The sequence below is a fragment of the Mustela putorius genome, unplaced genomic scaffold, assembly GCF_011764305.1.
Source record: "Mustela putorius furo isolate JIRA1106 unplaced genomic scaffold, ASM1176430v1.1 tig00004007_pilon_pilon_pilon, whole genome shotgun sequence".
NCBI classification, from domain to species: domain Eukaryota; kingdom Metazoa; phylum Chordata; class Mammalia; order Carnivora; family Mustelidae; genus Mustela; species Mustela putorius.
Window position 1 is genome coordinate 4,356,813 of NW_025422145.1, and position 18,479 is coordinate 4,375,291.

Sequence of the window (18,479 nt, forward strand, 5' to 3'; positions counted from 1 at the left end):
TCTTCCCCGGGGTGAACTCTTCACATTATATTATTGTTTGGTTGGTTTGTTTCTTTTACATTTATTTATTTATTTTATAGACAGACAAACAAAGTAGGAGGAGGGGCAGAGGGAGAGACTCCTCAAGGAGGCTCCCCACAGAGCGCAGAGCTCTACCTGGGGCTCAGTCCAGGACCCCGAGATCACGACCTGAGCTGAAATCAAGAGTTGGGCGCTTAACCAACTGAGCCACCCACACGTCCCTATATAATTATTTCTAAAGCAAAGGGGCTAGCAACCATGGAGGGCATTTCAAGGTTGCTACCAATATTCTTCCAAGTTAATTCTTCATAGGATATATTCTTCATAAGACAACGAACACTGGGGGGAATGAAGAACCTGGCCTGAGCTCCCATAGTCAGACAGGATATGAACCTAAGCCTGAGTCCAGAGCCCAGTACTGCCTGGCACCTAAGTCACATGAGAGAGCATGAGCTGGTTCATCGGGGCCAGCAAGCTGCTGTGAAATCAAGAGCCTGGGAGGTTCTAGCTATCCCTTCCTCTTGCATCAAGGCTGCATGGGCTTACCCAGGCCACCTGACAGTCACGTTAACATCAGCAAACATTGGCCTGCCCATTCTCCCAGGTTGTCCACTCTCTCCAGAAACATGGCCATTCTCTGCAGACCAGAGGTTACGAGTGCCCCTCCATGTACCAAAATCACACAGTCCAGCTGATGGAGGAAGTGAGAAAGAAAGAGGAAATCACATCGGATAGACAGCTACCAGGTGCCAAGCACTGCTCTCAGTACTGTCCCTTCATTCACTCACTAAGTCCTCCCCAAAACCCCATGCAGGAGGTATGGCTGTCCCTGTTTCAGAGAAAGAAATCAAAGGGCCAAGACGGGAGTGAAATTTCCCAAGTGTACACAGGTAGTAAGTGGGAGGGCTGGGGTTGCACCCCAGGTTTGTCTGTCCCCAGAACCACAGACTTTGGCCTCTGTGACTAACAAGGTTCTTCACTGTCCCAAATGCCCATGTCGTCACACAACTGAAAACCAGGAAATTCCCTGAGATTGGGGCTCTAGGTCATCAGACACCAAATGTTCTCCTCTGGGTGTACTGTGCTTTAGTATTCTCATCTAAAGTAAGGACATAAAGAGTTTGTTGGGAGGATTACCCAGGTTAATATACATGAAGCATGTAGAAAAGTGCCTTACACTGATTAAGCTCTCAGTAAATTATACCTATTATTACCATGGGTGCAATGTCATGTTTTATTCTGTCGCCATGCCCCAGTACAAATTCCCAATCAAGGTGGAGGATATGACCTTATCTGCTCAGGCAGGGAAATAAAATTCATTTCTAGCAAACAATAAATGCTCTTTAATGGACAAAATGACCCCCACAATCCCCCCCTCAATTGTGGAAAGAGACCAGAGGCTCCTGAACCTCAAATGCCCTCTCTCTTCCCTGCTTCCTGGGATTCTGGGAGCCAGTTTTATAAAAGGCTTCCCTCAGAGATAAAAAGCTACCCATATATTTTTAAGTTGTTGGAAAAAGTGAAGAGAAAAAGAAAAATTTAATCTGAGACTTCTTAAGAAAATTTCGGTGTGGTTGGGGATTAATAAAACCACAGTGACATCATCACTTGGGAGGAGGTTTTTAGAGGAACTGAAGCTGCCACACATTCAGGCCATTGTGCCCCAAATAAAGTAAGATTTCCCCCCGACACAAGGCATGCCGCACGTTCCCATGAATGGCAATGTCTTGCTATGGAAGTAAGCCTCATCGGGGAAGGAATGAACACAGCAGTGTCCAAAAGTGCCATTACACTTGGATGGCACAAAAACAAACAAACAAAAAGCCCAGGGGTGATTCTAATATGCACACCTCTGAGGGAGAATGTCCAAAAAGCACTATTAAAATGCCTTCCGGCCCAGGAGGATTTTTTTTTTAATTATGTGATTTGTCTAGCACTCATTTGTTCAATAAAAACTTGCTGAGCATTTAAGCTTCAGTTATTGTGTTAGAAGCCATCAGCAAGATAGGCTGGGAAGTTTTGGGGGGCTGGGAAAGGAGGGTGGACGGAGGCCCTAAGAGGCATCCCAGACCATGCGTACCATGAACACATTGGGACAGCAGAGTAGGAAACCCAACCGGAGCTATGACATTGGTCCCCACATACACATCCTGCCCCACTGGGCAAATCCAAGCTCGTTATGGGATCCCACCACCTCTGCCCCACCAGTACTTGGTCAAGGATGGGCAGGCTGTAGTGACACAGCTGCCAGATCACTAGCCAATCAGAATTTGATGAAACATCACATTGCAAGTCCTGGCACCCCCAAGTAGAAAGCAGAATGCAAATCTCCCGCCTCCCTTGTAACTAGAACAAGGGATATTATGCAGGCTCTGCTGGGCAGACGCCTCACATGAAGCTGAATCTGATCATGAGCCTCAGTTCCGTGGAAGCGACTAGTGGCCAAAGCAGCTGGTTTGGGAGACGGCAGCTGCAGGTAGAGGTCCCCATGGAGAAGCTGCACCAGCGAGAACAAGCTTAGGCAGAGTGGTGGTTAGCTCCTGGGGCCAGGTCTGCCATGTGCTTTGAGGCATTTTTCCCAGAAGCTTAACCCCAATCTCTTTTCTCCAGCCCTCGCCATGATTCTGTGCGGTACGTAACATCCTTTATCGTGTTCCCCTCTCTGCTTAAACCAGCTAGCATTCCCACCAAGAACATGGACCCCTCACAGGGCAAAGTCAGATGGAGCCTAGGAGACTCAGAGAGATACTCACTAGGGCAGCAACAAAGGGAACTTTCTCTGCTGTCCGGGAGAGTACCAGAAAGCCAGCTCACTCTCCCCACCTTCCATGGAAACCCCACTGCCCCCACAGCTTTGCCCACAGCTGCAAGATAAGATAGGGGCTATCTGTCACAGAAACAGAGAAACCAAAGACCTTGGGTCCTTGACTACATCGCCAAGCTGCTGGACTGACCTCCTTCCCGGAGTTAAAGCGAATGGTTAAATCAACTCGTGTTGGCTTCTCTGTTCCTTGCAGCCCAAACATTCACAGGGGTGCAGGCCCGAGAAAGGAACAGCTTATGGGAAACAGGTGTACCTCTTCCCTGGCTGTGTCAGGAGCTGCCCCAAATCCTGACCGACTTTTCACCTCTATCTCCCCCTCCCCGGGACAATATCAATCCCACTCAGATAAGCACTACCTGATTCCAAGCGTTTTATTCCAGAAGACACTTCCTTCCTTTGCCCTTACCATCCTTTGGCTATCTCGCGGATGGGCACATGGTGGTTCTGTTACTTGCCCAGGCCCCACCTCTGGTAAGGCCATGGAGCCCAAGTTCTGGAGACAATCCAGATCCCAGGCTGCTTTTATTATTTTTTAAAAATTTTTTTAAAGATTTTATTTATTTATTTGACAGACAGAAATCACAAGTAGGCAGAGAGGCAGACAGAGAGAGAGGGGAAAGCAGGCTCCCTGCTGAGCAGAGTCCTGGGCTCCATCCTAGGACCCTGGGATCATGACCTGAGCTGAAGGCAGAGGCTTTAACCCACTGAGCCACCCAGGCACTCCCCCAGGCTGCTTTAAACCACTAAATTTAACACCATGCATCATCCACCTTCATTAGGAAGGAAAGAAGGAAGGAAGAAAGGAAGGAAGGAAGGAAAGAAAGGAAAAAGGTCTTTAGCCAGGAAAAAATTAAAGATGAACTCAAATCCAATTCCGTATTTTCAACCTGGCCCTGAGCAAGCTTTTGCAGTTTCACTGCGACACGAAAATGAAGTTGATGATCCTGGCTTCCTAGAGCCTGGGCTTCATCTGTGCCATTCACTGGTGACCTCTGGTCTTCCACCTTTGGGGCACGTGCAAGGTGGAACTTCCTGGTCCACCTGGGTAGGGTCACGTGACTAGTCCAGGCCCAGGAGTGTGAGCAGAGGGAGTGGGTGTCACTTCTGGGCTGCTGCTCTGTGGAGTGGAGCCCCCAGCAATCCACGTGGACATTGAAGGTGAACAAAACCTAAACTTTTATCGTTTTAAGCCGCTGCGAATTTGGTTGTCCTGGTGTGTGCAAGTCTATCCTGACTGAAGCATACAGTGTGGTCATTTGCTCATTTGTTCACTCAAGAAAAACTTTTCTGTTATGGCTCAAACCCCAACTGGACAAACAAGAATGCTCAGGCAGAGGTCCTGAAGCTTCTGGCTCCGTATGGCTCGGGTACAGCCCGGGCCTCGGCATTTTCATGGGGCTTCCCAGTGATTCTGATGCACTGGCAAGCTGGACACCCTTGCATTATGAGGGGCTCACCATGTGATGGTAGACTACGACAGGGTCCCTACCACTGAGGACCACACACACTATTATTTCAGGCCTCTGTGTTTTGACTCATGCTGGTCCCTCCACCTGGCACACCATCCGTTCATGCCTACCTCCCTGCCTTCAAACATCAGCCAAATCTTCAGATACTCAGTTTGACGACCCCATCCTCGGTGCTGGGATCGTCCCCCAGAGCATGGTCCTACAAACAGTGTGTGTATGCCTCCTCCATTGGATTGCAGCCTTGTAGAGGATGGGGTCATGGTGGCTGCCCTTCTCTGTGGAGGTGGGGAGAGACTTACACATCAGCAACAGACGTAGCCCTCTGAATACACAGCTCAGCAAAACCAAAGCCCTACAGCTTACAAGAGAAACCCTCCCAAGAAGACTACCACCTGCCAAGTATTTTGGAAAGCAGCTTTGGGATTCTAATTCAGCCTCTGCCACTTTGCAGCTCTGTGACCACAAGTGCCATATTTAATCTCTCCTGAGTCCCAGTTTCTTAGCTGTCAGATGGGACTAAAGACAGTTCCTGCCTCGCCCAATTGTGAGAATTCAATGAAATATAAGAACTGAATTAAATTTCAGCCACGTTCATCATTGTTACCTTTACTGTCATTGTCTCCTTACTACTCCCTATTGCCTCTACGGAGCGTGGCCCTGTAGCTGTCATTATTAATATTATTACTTACCACATGCTCCCTCCCTTCCCGCCAACCCTAAGTGACTTTGCTAAGCATTCCCTCCAAGAATGAAGAGTATTCTTGGAATTCCCAAAATGAATTCTTCATTGTCTCCTTGATGGTTCAGTGCCCACAATGGTTTAACACCCCTGGCGTCCCCCGGAAAGCTGCCCAGTCAGCTCCGCCTCAGGAAGTCTGTGGTTACCAGTATCAGGCTACCTGGACACAGCTAAGAAAATATGGGCTCTCCTGAGGCTCCCCCTCTTATGGACTTGACTCTGGGTTCATTCCTGGTCAGCCCAAGCACTGTGAAGGTGGCCCGCAGCCCTGGCTATGGGAGTGGCAGGATCCCAGCCCAATAATAGGGCTGTAGGCTTCTGCAATCCTTGATAACACACACAAATAATAATACCTGGAACGGGCTTACTTCTTTTTTCCCGGGGGGGAGGGGGGGCCAAAAGAGTCAGGCTTTTGAAGTTCAAATAAAAAACGCTCTGTCTGCCATCAGGCTGGGCAACTCCTGGTCTCCTTCCTTATCATCAGGTATCCGGAGCACAGTGGGCAAAATTTGGGTTTTCAAGAAAACATTCCTGAGGTTTCATGCTGAACGGCTCCAAGCTGGTATGAAAGAACGGAAAAACAAAACTCCCCACACCCGAAGTGTTACAAGGACAGGAGACGCAGGGAACAGAAACCAAACCTCAGACAACAAAATAAAGGAAAATGTAAACTAGGTTTTTCTGGTGGAAATGTTTCTGAAGCCCCAGCCATGAAAGTTTTCTGCTAAGGACCTACTTTCTGGTAAAAGTTCACAAGTGTCTGTGAAGAGAGAAATCAAGATGGGGAGTCACAGGACAACATGAGACCAACATGGATTTTGGAGCAGGAGGGGCAGAAGTGAGTAAGGAGATAAGAAAGCAGCCACAAGAGGCAAGGTGCTTTCAGTAGCAAGGTCAGAGATCAAGGTAAGGGGATCAGTAGGTGAGAGTTTTCTTCAGAGGGCTAGAGCAGAAAACAGAAAAACTACGCTTTTTTCCATCCACCCCCAAGGCTTTGTTGATAGACAGCTGCTCAAATAAATCTGTATTCCCATTTCAAATGACTCATTTGGCTGGAACAATAAGCTTACATTCCAGAGCCTGGGCTGACCTCATGTCCCCTATTGCCAATAAAATATTAAGTATGTAATTAGTGCTTTTTGCACTAGGACCATGAAATCTTCTGGATTCTTTTACTGTCTAGCTTCTGATAGCGGTATCCAATGTTCAACCTTGAATTCTCAGGCCAGCCATATCTAGGGGAGAAAGGAAGTATGGAAGGATGAGAGGGGAATGTGTTTTACAATGTATCAAGATTTAGGGACCAGCCCTTCAATGAAAAAAAAAAAAGAAAGAAAGAAAAAGAAAAAGTTACAAATAAAGGAAATTACAAATAAGGAGGGAGGCTAGAATGATCCTGGATTGTTGAGTTACAATAAGAAGCCTTGTAATGAACTAGTTTTTTAATAAACACAAAGACAGATACATAAAGAAATAAATATGGATGTGTTTGCATGGATTAATATACGTATTTCCAAGCTCTGAACACTGAGAGGTCCTAGAAACAAGGATTCCTCAGCAGTGATGAGCACATTTACCATTCCTATCTTGGTTTCTAAATACCATACTCCAATAAAAAGAACCAGGGCTCCTGGGAGAAGTGGTTGCTTCCAGAGCTGGGGCAGGGAAAATACAAGAGGAGCCAGGGAGGCCATGCAGTGCCAGAAGGTAGGGAATTGCTTTAAAAAGTCTGGGTGCTTATTGAGAGGATAAAGGAGCCAACCTGAAGGACTGGCCAAAGCTGGAACACTTTACGCAACAAAAAACAACAGTATTGGATTATAAGGCTTAACGCTTGAGTTCATATTGATGGAAGGAAGGAAAGAAGGAAGGGAAAAAGTCTCTCTCCTTGAAGACGACATACAATTGATCAATGTAGGGTGAAGGGTACCCGGGTGACTCAGTCGGTTAAGGATCTGACTCTTGATTTCAGCTCAGGTCATGATCTCAGGGTTGTGAGATCAAGCCCTGAGTCGGGCACTATGCTGAACATGGAGCCTGTTGAAGAGCCTCTCTATTCTTCTTCCTTTGTCCCTCCCCCACTTGCTTGTACCACCCTTTCCCAAAAATAAGTAAATGTGGAGTGAATGAAGGGGAAAAAATCACCATTGGAAAGCACAGTAGTAATTGCTGCCATAGATCTGACCATGGATGTTAAAATTTAAGTGGGCAAAAGTTTGAGGAAGGAAAGTCTGGAAGTTCCCTTCCCAAGATATTTATTAGTTATAAAGAGAAAAAATAGTAACTTCACATTGAAGAAACCCTATAAACACCACAGTAACCAAGTGACTGAAGTTAACCTCACTTTTAGTACTGTGTTATGTTTTTATGTACCCCTGATACAATTTGATAAGAAGGGCACTTCACCTCTGTGGCTCCTCCCCTAGAACTCACAACTACTGCTGCAGGAAACAGCAGACAAATCCAAATGGAATGACATTCTACAAAATACAAAATTGGTATTTTCTTTGAAGTGTCAAAGTTGGGGCACCTGGGTGGCTCAGTGGGTTAAAGCCTCTGCCTTTGGCTCAGGTCATGATCCCAGGGTCCTGGGATCGAGTTCCGCATTCAGGTTCCCTGCTCAGCAGGAGGCTTGCTTCTCCCTCTCCCACTCCCCCTGCTCATGTTCCCTCTCTTGCTGTGTCTCTATCAAATAAATAAATGAAATCTTAAAAAAAAAAAAAAAAAGACTGATGAATCACTGACCTCTACCTGTGAAACCAACAATATATTGTTAATTAATTGAATTTAAATTTTAAAAATTAAAAATAAAATAAACAAGAAAGAAAAAGATGCTCTCTCCCTCTCTCTCTCTCCTTTTCAAATAATAAATAAAATCTTTTTTAAAAAATAAGATGCTGAATTTACCTAACAACTAGTTATTGTTGACAGGGTTTTCTAGGAGCAACCTGGAAAGTGTCCATTCAAAACCGGGTGTAAGAAATAAGACCCTGAACAAACTGAGGGTTGCTGGGTGGGTAGTGGGGGGGGGGGGTAAGGGATGGGGGTGGCTGGGTGATGGACACTGGGGAAGGTATGTGCTATAGTGAGTGCTGTGAAATGTGTAAGCCTGATGATTCACAGACTTGTACCCCTGGGGAAAATAATACATTATATTAATAAAAATAATTTAAAAAAAAAAGAAAGAAGGCCCTTATGAGCTATCCATTTCTTGGGGGAGGGTTTAGAGGAGGGGGTGTTTCATTCAACAAGACAGAGTTCTGGTCCTCAGAGAGTTTACTGCCTAGGGGAGGGGAACAGACTCCAGATTAAGTTCAAAAGAAAACTAAAGTGATTGGGAGCTCTGCCAAATGCTGTGAAGGAAATCACTAAGGTCCGGAAAAGCTTTTCTAAGATAACGACACCAAGACTGAGACACCGAGTTGTTGAACATATCCAGAACGGGGAGAAGAACCTCAGGAAGAGAGACCAGCACACCCAAAGCCGGGAGCCAGAAAAGAGCTTGGTGTGTTCCAAGAGACAGGACAGGGATCCCCGAGAATACTAGGTCATAAGGTGACTTAGAAGAGAATCATAAGGGCGCCTGGGTGGCTCAGTGGGTTAAGCCGCTGCCTTCGGCTCAGGTCATGATCTCAGGGTCCTGGGATCGAGTCCCGCATGGGGCTCTCTGCTCATCAGGGAGCCTGCTTCCCTTTCTCTCTCTCTGCCTGCCTCTCCATCTACTTGTGATTTCTCTCTGTCAAATAAATAAATAAAATCTTTAAAAAAAAAAAGAAGAGAATCATAAATCCACAGTAGACACCACCACTATCCACCAAAATGACTATCCTCTCCCTGTCATATGGTCTTCCCAACAATCCTAACAGGATCTCTGAAACCTCAACCATTCCCACCAATCCAAACCCTATCTAAACGGTAATAACCAGCCATGGTCTCAGCATTTTCATCCCACCAAATTCATATGTTGAAACCTAACCCCTAAAGGGATAGCATTAGGAGGTGGGGTCTTTGGGAGGTGATTAGGTCAGGAGAGTAGAGCCCCTGGGAGTGGAAATTAGTTCCTTATAGGAAAGACCCCAGAGATCTCCCTCAGCTCTTCCGCCATGCGAGGACCCAGAAAGAACATGGCCGAGTGCGGACCTAGGAAGAGGCTCTCACCAGACCCCAAACCTGCTGGCACCTTGATATTGGACACCCCAGCCGCCAGAACTGTGAGAAACCAACATTGTTTACGAGACACCATGTTTATGGTCTTTCTGTCGGCAGCCCAATAGGACAAAGACACGATGCCAGTGTTTTAGGGTCATGGGAGGGCCTGTGGCAGAATTCATACAAGCATGGAGATCAAAACTTGTGCTTCTCTTTCCCCCCAGCCAAACCTGCCCAGAGAAAAAGCCCAAGCTGGAGGTGTGTTTCTTAGCAGAGCACATCCATAAGAGAAGACACATGCATGTGACGCCCAGAGCTGAGAAGTAATGAACTGTTCCAATGGGGAAAAAAAAAGAGGAGAAGAATATTTGAAGGGACAGTGAAAGAAGGAAGAAAGGGAAAGACATTCAGGGGACTTTGAAGATAACGAATGATCTGGGGCGCCTGGGTGGCTGACTCAGTTGGTTAAGCATCTGCTTTTGGCTGGGGTCGTGATCTCCAGGTCCTGGGATCAAGTCCCATGTAGGGCTCCTTGCACAGTGTGGAGTCTGCTTCTCCCTCTCCCACTGTCCCTCCCCCTTCTCGTGCTCTCTCTGTGTCTCGCTCTTTCAAATAAATAAATAAAAGCACACACACACACATATATACATATATATTCATATATATGCACATATACATATATGTATGCATATATATGTATACATATATGTATGCACATATATGCATATATGTGCATATATATATATATAAAATTATTACTTGAAAGTTATTGGTATTAAAAACTCCCTCCAGACTCTGAGCTCCTTGTAAAGGTCACTGCACACTCAGGTCTGGTGTGTCTCTGACTGTCTGTCGGTCTGAGTCTGTGGGTCCAGCTGTGCCTGTCCGGGCGTGGACACACCTTTGGGCTTATGTGCCTCTGGGCATGAGTGTGTGAGTGTCTGTGTCTCCGTGTGTCTGTGTCTGCGTGTATCTGTGTGTGCTGGAAATCGCAGAGAGGGGCTGACCGACTGACTCAATGCTTGCCAGAGTGAAGACAAATGAATTCCCACAAAAGCCAGAGGGAGAAGTCAGTCAAGCCAGGAGGAAGTCAAGACCCAGGTGACAGTGAGAAAGTAAGGCCCTAGGAATTCAGGCACATCCTTGTGGGGATGTTGGAATTTCCCCAGGACTCAGAATGCAGTGGGAGGGGCCAGTCCCTTCACAATGATCTAAAGACCTCAACGGGCAGGACATCCACCACCAAACTGGCCCTTGGCTTCCAGAGTATTATCCTCTGATCACAGGGTAATAATAAATTAGTCTTGGGGCTAGTACTTTCCTAAGACGGAAGAGAAACCCCCCACAGCTGAGCTTTCCGAGGTCTTGCCTGGGCTGGCCCCCCATGGAACACACTGGATCACAATGAGAAAATCTTTGTATTTGCTGAAATTTCAATCCCTCTGCTGAGAAAGCCTCTCCTGGCTGCTACTCTTTCTTTAGCGGCTTTTTGGCTCACCTTTCTTAAAAGAAAATCTTTTTTCTTTCTCATCCGTCAAGAGCAACCCAGCCTCAGCCACTTTTGACTAGAACATTCTCTCATGGATACACAGAATTACAGATCTAAAGAAGTGTGATTTGCATCGATAACAGAACATCCCCTGCAAAAAAAAAAAAAAAAAAAGACAAAATAAAACAAAAAACAATTCTAGGATCATTCCTTAGTTGAGTTGGCTGTCTCCGTCAACAAAAACATGAAGACATGGAAGACAGCATTTCCCCATTTGGTAGACATCTTAATTTTTCTTAACTATTTTGGGAGTAATGTACGAAGCCTTCAACTCATTAGAAACTAATACAGAAGCCCTTCCTGAGCTTTTATTTATTTCATTTTTTTAAAAAAGACTTTATTTATTTGAGAGAGAGACAGAGCAGGAACAGGGAGGAAAGAGAGAAGCAGGCTTCTTGCTGAGCAGGGAGCCCGATGCGGGGCTCAATCCCAGGACCCTGGGATCATGACCTGAGCCAAAGTCTCAACCAACTGAGCCACCCAGATGCCTCATTCCTGAGCTTTTAAGAGACTTTTGTGATTCTATAGGTACCTTCAGGAGATCTTTTATTTGTTTGTTTTCTTGCTTCTAATTTTTATTTTGAAAAAAAAAAATCTAGGCCAACAGAAAAGTTGCAAAAACCGTATAATCAACACTCTTACCCTCTTCACCAAGATTCACCAACTGTTGACATTTTTGCACATTTGTTTTCTTTCTCTGTCTGTGTATAGACACGTGTATATGTACACACAGATATATAATACACACCTGTAAATATAAAGATATACAGATGTATATGTATTTACATGCACATGTGCACATAGACACACTTTTAAAAAAATAAAACAGAAAGATTTATAATGGAATCAGCCTCTCACTCTTCACTCCCTGGGGCAACAGTTCTCAAACATCTCTGCACCTTTGGGGAGATCTTTGTAAAATACCAACCCTACAGGTGTGGATAAAATTTAGTAGTAAGAAGTAGTGAGGTTCAAGTATCAGAATGTTAGCAGAAGCACAGAACCACTGAGGCACCTGGAGGGCTCAGTCAGTTAAGCATCTGGCTTCAGCTTAGGTCATGATCTGAGGGTCCTGGGACCGACCCCGCATTGGGGAGCCATTCATCCCCCATGACCTGGCTTCAGCTCAGGTCATGATCTGAGGGTCCTGGGACCGACCCCACATCGGGCTCCCGGCTCAGCAGCTCTGCTTCTCCTGTTCCCTCTGTCCCCTTGCTAAAGCTTGCTCTCTCCCTCTCTCTCTCAAATAAATAAAATCTTAAAAAAAAAAAAATTCACAACCACTGCCCAATCATTTTTTCTTAAAGACAAGTTACACACACAGTTACTACAAAAGCATTTGAGAGTAAATTGCCACAATCATCTCTAAATAGTTCATGTACCCCCTTAGTACAAGGAAGGACATTGGCTTCTGTCATCATAGTACGGTCACTCAGGAACTTCCCAGTGACAGTGTGCCAGCATCTAATATTAAATTCATGCACAAAGCCTGCAAACTGTCCCCAAAAAGCCATTTCAGTAATTGTAGTTTTTCTGACCCAGGATCCAGTTCAGAATGACATTGCCTGTATAAGTCCTTTCCCTTCACTCTCATCAATCTGAAGCAGTTCCTCCATTTTTTTAGCCTTCCGTGACGTTGCCCAAACCCCCTTTTTAACTACGGAAAACCCAGAGCCTTGAGCTAGTAACACAATCCAGCTAGAATGTAGTTGACTTTGGTTTGCTGAGTATCCATCTTTCTGGCTATCTTCTACTGATGGCAAGAGACCGCGATTTCTTATTTTTGGAAGTGATATGCAGCTTTTTTTTTTTTTTTTTAAATTTGGAGAGTGAGTGAATGTAAGGTAAATACTAAGGAAATAATAGAACAGGTATGTCGAGGTACTTCGGCTCTTCCCAACCCCAGCACTGCCGACATTTGGGGCTGGGTAATTCTGTATTGCAGGTGGTGGGGGAGGTTGTTCTGTGCATTGTAGAATGCTTAGTGGCATCCCTGGGCTCAATCGATGTCAGTAGCAGCCTCTGCTTCTGCTCTGGTCATGACAACCAAAAATGTCTCCAGACGTTGCCAAGCATCCCCTGGGAGGCAGACTCGCTTGGCTAAGAGCCACTGATACAGCCCCATCCATGAGAGAGGGGGATGAGTGGCTCTGGTTTGGGACACTTACCAAGTGTCACCATGTGCCTGGCCCTGGGCTCGGTACTGGGGGACAGAAATGACAGAAGAGGAACACAGCACAGCCCGGTGCTCCAGGAGCCACTGCGAGACAAAGGTGGCGGGAGGGTGTGCAGAACAGGTCCAAGAGGCAGAGAAAAGTAAACCAGGAAGAGGGAGCTGGGAAAACCATATTATCGTCACCTAGAATTAAGTCTCCTTAAGCCTTGTGACCTTTCCAGCAGTTCTTCTGCCCCAATAATTCCTTTTAAGACATGAATTAGATCATTTCAGTTCCCTGATTAAAAGCCTCTAGTAACTTCCTATCACTTGCCCGGTAAGATCCAAACGCTGTGTACAATGACATAGCTCCTGTCTTCCTCTAGGGCTGCCCCCTGACCTGCCTCTATCTTCGTCTCCTCTGGCTTCTCTGGACCCCATTCTGTCCCAACATCTCACCAGGCTCATTTCTGAGCAAGGTTCTCTGCTTTGCTATGTCCTCTGTGTGGAATGCTGTGCCCCCAGATCTTCGCAGGGTTGGCCGCTTGTCACCAGGTCCCTGCTCCATTGTCACCTCCCCTCAGCGTGCCATACCTGGGAGCCCTTTCTCCCAGGGTCCTCTTTCGCGTCTGACCCTGCATTTCCCGTGGTAGGCACGGCTGCCCAGCTGACTTGACTTACACGACCAGCTCCCTTCTCTTCCATGGCCATCCAGGCAGAGGGGACCATGGGACCCCCATCTGGCCAATGAAAGATACTGGCACCATCCCTCCCCATCTGCCACCTACCCACTGGATCTCAGCGCTGATGATTGGAGCTGTTCAACCATTCCATGACCAGGAGGGAAAAACCATACAAATATCAGATTCCATAGAACCAGCACCAGCATCCTCTCGCTACCTGTTTTCATGGAGGAAAATAAATCCCTAGGGTTTAACCTCACTGTGATTGGGTTACTGGGTACTTACGGAAAAACCCACCCCTGACTAAAACACCCTCTGAAATTATCCTGTTAATTTAGGTGTTGGCTTTTTGTCCATATTCTTCTACTAGACTCAAAGTGCCGTGAGACAGGAGTTCAGGTCTGTCTTATTTAATCCTGCATTTTCAGCCCCTGGGCACGGGGCCCGACTCAGGATAGAACTCAAATCACTATCCGCCAGTCTGTTCCCCAGTTCTCTTCCCTACAAAATAGGGACGGTCACAACACCTTGAAAGATCGCAAGGATGAAATGAGTCAGTACACGTTATAGTGCTTAGAGCAGTGCCTGGCACATAGCCATCACTCAAAGGATTGCTATTATTTGTTGACTTAAGGACCTAATTAACGTATGGAAGAAAGGGTTCCTTCTCCATGAGATATTGTAGCAGCAACCTTTGGCTTCTTCACTTTGTTTCAAATCAAAGCTGTGTTTACTTGGTGCTGACAAGCTGGGCTATTGATTAAGAAACACGACCAGGGCGGTTGGGAGAAATTCACACCATTAACAGTGAGCTGCTGGATTAGCACCTTTAGGGAATGGAGAGGGAGACACACACAGTCCACACAAAAGGGTAGAGTGCATAAAGCCTGGTATATTCCGAATTCAGGCCAAGAAATGCTGGAAATGAAATCCAATATGAGATTGTGTGGCTGTGCCCCGTGGGAAGAACTGAACTGTGCGTTAAAACTCATGCTCGGCTAAAACCACTCAGAGGTAAACCAGAGGTTATAGAGACAGAGAGTCACCCTGTGTTGGGGTGGGGGGCAAGCTAAAAATCTGAAATGATTGGGTGATTCCGAGGGATCCAACAACCATTTTCCCCTAATTGCCTTGCAACCAAGTAGGTGTCAGCCCAAATTTCAGTTCTCACGGGAGAGTTCATGACTAATACTATTGCTACTAACTAACACTTTGCAGTATTTACTCTGCGCTACACACTGTGCTGACACTTCACCCGCCATGATAGAGACCACTTGCTAGGTCCCTGTCCAGGATTCATTTCCTTTTTCTTTACTAATCCCCCAAAACCCGACTTCTTTCAAGGAGCACATATCCCCAAATAAAATTGGGGCCAATCTTTATGATTAGTGCCCAAACACACACCCTAAAGAACACAGGGCTACGATCTCACTTACTTCTCACAAGTCAGCGAGGTAGGGGTTAACACTATCCCCATCTTACAGGTGAGCAATCAGAAGTTCAGAGAATTTAAATGATTTGCCAAATACCATACAGCTTCTTGCTGGTGGGGATAATATAGGGGAAGCCAAGCAGCTTGATTCCAGACCCTACACTCTTTCTAATCTTCTGGTCCTTTGCCATGTGTGAAGAGCTACGGTAGGGCTGGTGGGCTGGGAGGCACCTGGAGTAGACTGAGCTGACCCCCAGCTGTCTAGGCGTCCCCCAGTTGTGATCTTCGGGACAGTGACCAGCACAACAGGATAATAAAGGCCACCTCCCAGGGTTACCAGGGCAAAGCAAGAGCGTGACAGAGGTCAGATGCCAGAAGTGGGACTTCAAACCTCCCCTCTACTTCCATTCTGCTCTCTTGCCACGGACGTTGCCATGAGCCATGCCCAGAACCGCTGGGACCTGCGTGGTGGCTCGGTGACAAGAAAGAAACAAACAGGCCTCATTTTAATGCTTGTATAGACCCTGGACCTGATTTTTCCAGTGTGAGACTCATTACCAGTTGGTATTTATGGACACTGAGTAGATTAAGTGAAGGAACCAATGAATGAGAGATCAAGGCCTTTCCCAGGGACTGTGGGAGTCATGGAAGCCTTCAAGGCGATATCCTTTTGCTTAAAGAATGAAGACATTTGCGGGGCACCTGGGTGGCTCAGTCGGTTAAGCATCTGTCTTCAGCTCAGGTCATGATCCCGGGGTCCTGGGATCGAGCTCCGCATCAGGCTCCCTGCTCAGCAGGAAGCCTGCTTCTTCCTCTCCCAATCCCCCTGCTTGTGTTCCCTCTCTCGCTGTCTCTCTCTCTTGCTGTGTCAAATAAATAAATAAAATCTTAAAAAAAAAAAAAAAAGAATGAAGATATTTGCATTAGGGGAGAGAGGAAATAGTGACATGGAGATTTCTTTTTTTTTAGCACAGCATTGAGGGGATTCAAGGGAGGGGACAGCCAGAGCTGGAGCAGATAGGAAAGGCCTTCCACTGGACTGGGGCACCAACTGGTGTCACGGGAGGTTCATGCGTGCTTGCGGCAGGATCCTCTAAAAAGCAGAGGGAGTCACTTCCCAGGCTCCATTCAGCTGTCACCTCCACCAGGAAGACTTCCCTGATACCCCAAGCCTCGTTTAGGTGACTACTCTGTGCTTCTCTTATCATCATGTTCCATACACGAGCCTGTTAATTGCGGTTTTCTCTCCAAGGTGAGCTCTTAGAGACAAGGGTGTGTTTTATGTCAGTTTCCCATGTCCCTAGCACAGGGTCTACCCCAACGTGGGCATTCAGGAAATAATAGGAACTATTTATTGAGGGCTTCCCAGATGCCTGGTGCTGTAGTAGGTCCTCTAGCTGCTAACATCTTTGACTCCCTCCATAAGCTCGGGGAGCCGGGATGGCCTTATCATGCCATTGCACAGGTAAGAAAGCGGAGGCTGAGAGAAGCCAAGAAAGTTTCTATTTCTTTTTGCAATTTTCTGCATCCTTCTCTTCCAGACTGCCTGGCCTAAATTCTTGAGGTCTGAGGACAGTGTGGAAGCTCAGGGTGCTGGGGGCGGTCTGCCTGGGTGGTGCCTGGCTGGGTGGGTGGGTAGGAGACTAGAACAATGAAGAGAGAGCACATGTTAGCAATTGGCATCTGGGCCACATGCAGACACAATGCATTCTCCCAGACCACCCAAGGAGAGAGCCCTTGTGGCCTCCTCCTGTGAGCAAGGAGTGTGAACCACACGCTCACCCAGCGTCATCTGCTCACTGATTTGGAACAAATGGGCGCAAGCGAGCTCATGCTGTCTGGAGCATGAAGCTTCCGGCCGATGGAATTGGGAGGACAAAAAGCAACACCCTCAAAGTTCTGGCCACACATATGAATGCATGCAGAGGTGAACTGACATGGGATGTAGGCAGTGGACATAAAAATATCAGCCACAGGAGCTAATGGGTAAGAAAAACCCACCGTCCACCTCGCATCCAATTTTAGAAATAAATAAAATAGGTCCACAATTTTGCTTTCTGAGGGAGTCCTAGACAGACTCCTGAGGTCCCCCAAGGGGCCTCTCCTCTGTCGCCTTTCCTGACCATGCTCCAGGCTGCCCGTAAATTGGACCCTGTCCCCAGCCAGCGGGCCTCTAGGGCTCGGAGACTCACCGGAGCAAACAACTTCACAAAAACAATCTGTCCCATAAACAAAGTCCATGGAAGGCGTCCAGCCCCACACAATGGAGCTAATCTTCTGGGCACACATTTCCCGTCCAGGGTATTAGCGTAGACACCACTTCCTCCTAGGTGGACGTAATGACACTCTGCCCGCGGATCCAAGAACAATAATGCTCTGTAGATTCCCCACTTGTCAGAGGCATACCAGGCAGGAATTCAGAAGCAGGGAGCTGTTCCTTTCCCCTCCTTTCTTTTCTTAAAGAAGCCATGCAGATTTGAAGGCAGGGTCATATCTGGAAGGGGTATCAGGAGCCTACAACCCTGGGTCCGGACTCTTCTGTACCACTTAGCAGCCCTGAGCTTTGTGGCAAATGATGGAATCTCCCAGAACCGTAATTTCCTCGTTGCTTGAGCGGGATTGTATAAAGATGCCCAAACTCACTCATATTCAGGGAGACATAAAATTAAAAGGTTGAATGTCCACTATCAAAAAACACAGAAAATAACCCATGTTGGCAAGGATGTGGAGAGATTGGAACCCTCGTGCCCCCTTGGAATGGGTAGGGAGGGTGGTAAAATGGTGCTACCACTCTAGAGAAAAGGATGGAGACACCTTGAAAATCAAAAATATAATTACCCTATGACCCAGCAATCCCCCTTCTAGGTCTATACCCAAAAGAATGGGAAGAAGAGATATTGGTACACCCCTGCACACAGCAGCATTATTCACAATAGCCAAGAGGTGCCAAGAACTCAAATATCCATCTATGGATAAAGTGATAAGGAGAATGTGGTCTATCCATACAACGGGCTATGATTCAGCCTCAGAAAGGAAGGGTGGAATGCCACACGCTACAGAGTGGATGACCCTTGAGGACATTCCACTCAGTGAAATAAGCCGGTCTTCAAAAGACAAAATGTATATTTCTACTCACACATTTTATCCAAAGTAGTCAAACTCATAGGAATATGAAGTAGAGGAGTGGTTGTCCCCGGGGAAGGGAGACTGGGGGGGTTATCGGAAGGGAGAATGGGAGTTATTGTTCAGGGGGTACAGAGCTTCAGTTCTGCAAGATGAAAAAGTTCTGGAGAGCTGCTGTGTTTACAGCGACGTGTACAGACTGAACACACAGAATTGTGCTCTCAAAAAAATGGCCAAGATGGTGAATTTTCCGTTATCTGTTTTTTACCACGTTTTTCAAAAATCGAAATATTGAGATACCACTTCTCTACACATCAGACTGGCAACAGTTAAAA

General features: G+C 46.6%; 1 protein-coding gene across 1 annotated transcript in view; it reads right to left on the reverse strand.

Moving 5' to 3' along the window:
* MRTFB (myocardin related transcription factor B) overlaps nt 1–18,479 on the reverse strand; it is a 259,815-nt gene that overhangs the window by 187,715 nt on the left and 53,621 nt on the right. The window lies entirely within an intron of this gene.